The 3,173-nt window shown below is 33.9% G+C and overlaps 1 long non-coding RNA gene across 1 annotated transcript; it reads left to right on the top strand.

Annotated features, from left to right (window-relative positions):
• Positions 1-660: 660 nt before the first annotated feature.
• On the top strand, positions 661-1,854 carry LOC102597628 (uncharacterized). Its single transcript, XR_368914.2, has 2 exons — positions 661-1,326; positions 1,773-1,854. It is a non-coding gene; the product is annotated as an uncharacterized lncRNA (long non-coding RNA).
• The last annotated feature ends 1,319 nt before the right edge of the window (positions 1,855-3,173 follow it).

Here is a 3,173-nt window from a genome sequence, read left to right on the forward strand (position 1 = left end):
GGAAAAAGTATACAATCCTCTGACCATTTCTCTAACAGGTAAGCATGTTCTTTCCATTACGTGTTCCGTATGCCATATTGATCGTCCCAATATTGTAACTTTCCCATTATTACTAATTTGACATTGCTAATCTATTTTCTCTAACAACATGTATGAAACCCGACTTATCTAAATTTGCCTACTTACATTTTAACTTCAACCTTTAACCATAAGAGAACTGCTTAATTTGTATCTAAAATCTTTTGATTTTGTCATCTTGATATAAATATGAAATTTGTGTAAATAGTGAAGTTGATATCTTAATAGGAGCTTGGCCTAACTATTTTTGATATGTTCCTTTTCAATAATTTACGGGAACGACAAACAGTAATGTCCAGGCATTCAAAAGGAGATATGTGCAAGGAAGGAGTTGAAGAGCTGATGTTTCCAGGACAGATTGCAATTGCTAGAATACTTCTTTTCATTTGAATTTCTTTTGTTTATAACTTACTAGATCACCCCTTCAACCAAATCATTCATAACTTGAATAAGTTGCTTCATTGAAAATTGTGGCTTTTATGGTTGAAATAAGTTCGAACAATACTTTGTTTACCACAGGCTTACTATGTTGGGCCCGTGCTAAGCACGGGCCATGCCTTTCTAGCTTATTTAGAAGTGGAAGTAGGGAAGGACGAACAAGGGCAAATAGGTAATTCTAATATTAACTTTGGGATAATTCCTAATGTAAATAGTACATTATAATGGGCCCATCTGTCATAGATATATGACCTACTCTATTAACACGTGTATTGCTCTTTATTTCTCAAGAAACACGTGTGCTACTAATTGTGTTGTCTTTTTCATTGGAACATTTAACAAAAAACTTGTGTAAAGTGAGCTTATTGTTCTTCTTCTGGGAATGATTTCTACCGTCCCTTCAGTTTTAAATCCCTTTCCCACTGGTATTATACCTTTTCCTGCCAGTGTAGAACCTAGCAGATATCGATTAATCTAATTTTATGTTATTTTTATTTTGCCTTTAGGTCAATTTTTCATTGGATTGGTTTGAATTTTCTTTCAATTTTGTTGATTTCTTGGGTATTTAGGGTTGTTATACCGTTCCATGCACTACATTTTAGAGTTCATTGTAATTTGTAGCACTGGCCGTTTTTCTCCTTCTCCTCTCCGACTTGCCTATTTACAAATTTGTATTTAATATAATAATTTCTCCTATTCAGGTCTATTACTTCAAGGAGATAGGGGAGAATTGCAAGCATGAGATGCCGGAATGGAGCAGAAGCTTGAAATTCAAACAATCTATCAAATTTTTATATCGTTATACATCAGGTATACCGACCTCAATTTTTCCAAATCAAACCAAGAAAATATAGGTTCTCCCCTTTTTTATTTACCGACTATGAATTTCTGATTTGAGTAGAGATTGCAACACTAAATTCCTTATAGGGTGAGTTCACAATTTTGCGGTCTACATGAGTTACATTCTGCTACCACAACAATTAGTCTTCTAATTTTTCTTCAACACCCATACTTTTATCTAACTCTGTTGGAGGCTAATGGAGATTAAACAAACAACAAACTACCTTAAGTTGATGACATGATGGTTAACCTTAAAATACACATATCTCTTTTTCTGAAAATTGGCACGGACTAGCACGAATCAACAGGCAAGTTGGTAAATTATTTTTTGTCATTGATGTTATGATAAACAAAGTCGTGCTATCATATGAATGGATTGTTGGTGTTCTGTGGTAATAGGAAGTTCTACTTTAAAGTTTACAGGCTAGCTTCCTGGTACGTATGAATGACAAGACTCAAATTGGACATAGAAGACGGTTTCCATGTTCTAAGGTATGAAACTTACCTTTAATATGTCTCTCATTTTTCTTGATTTTGGTCTCTGCATTATTAGATAATATAATGTATCACATGAAAATTGACGAGGGTCATAAATGTCTAGCATGTATTGTTTGCATCAGACGGTTTTGGTTGAGCTTTAGTGGTGGAGTAGCAATTCTATTCTGAATTTATTGCCTTTAAACCTTCATGCTCTAGAGTACTGTAGATCAGGTGGACCTCAATAGGGATCTTCTCTTTTCCCGTGACACATTTCTGTTTTTGAGGCGATCTCTTTTTCTCAATCTGACCATTTATATCTACTGATTGTTGAACCCAAAAAAAAAACTTTAAAATATCTATTGATTGTGTTCGCCATGTCCAGTGGTTTAACATTTTTAAAGCTTCGCCTTTATGCATTCTAAGCTAACATACTATTATGTGTTAATTACTGCCACCATCTTAATGGTTTAGTGAGAGCATTCTTCGTTTTGCCTGCGTGCTTATCCCGATTTCTTGCATTTGTTTACTTTCTCACCATATTTTTGTTGCTACTTTTATTTTGGTCTCATGTTTTTCATATGCATTAGTTAGATCTGCTGGTTTATACTGATATGATATTGTAGCTTTCTTTGGATGAAGTTCATTATTTTGACAGTAGTTGATTTATATTTTCTGTTAGTAGAATTCAAATATATTACTAAGTTGCGTTGTAAATTGGCATTATGGAACTACTGAATTCTGGAACATATTTTCCTGCAGAAATATGCTTGCTCTTCAATACATATTTTAGGAATATACTAAAATATATGAGATACAAATTCATTACAAATACGTAAAACTCTACGCAAGAACATTAGCCAAATATCAATATTCATGTTTTTAGTAATAGGAATCTCTATATCTAGACAACAAGACACACTTCTCTGTTACGAGTACAGTTGTTTGGCTCTGCAATTAGTTTCAACAAACCTGCACATTAACTTAAGATGCTATCTTCCAATTGCTTAAATGTCTCTCAAATTAGTAGCTCTTGCCACTTGCTTACCCCAAAGAAAACCATTGTTGATGCACCACTTTGACAATGTAATAGGAGTGCAGCAAACGAAATCATTATCAAAGTTGGATAGGCTATAGGCAAGTTCTTAAGTAATTGAGTCTATTCTCCAGATTCGGGTCCCTTTGGAGGATGTGGAGTAGGCGGGGGAAGATGTAGCAACATTATATAAGGAAGAGCCTATAGGTGAAAACAAGATATTTCATAAGCTTAGTTTCTTTAATTATCTCACCAATACATTTGACTTATCATGTGACCAAGGAAAATATAGAAATTTTTCCTT

Source organism: Solanum tuberosum, unplaced genomic scaffold (genome assembly GCF_000226075.1).
Source record: "Solanum tuberosum cultivar DM 1-3 516 R44 unplaced genomic scaffold, SolTub_3.0 scf00677, whole genome shotgun sequence".
Lineage (NCBI taxonomy): Eukaryota > Viridiplantae > Streptophyta > Magnoliopsida > Solanales > Solanaceae > Solanum > Solanum tuberosum.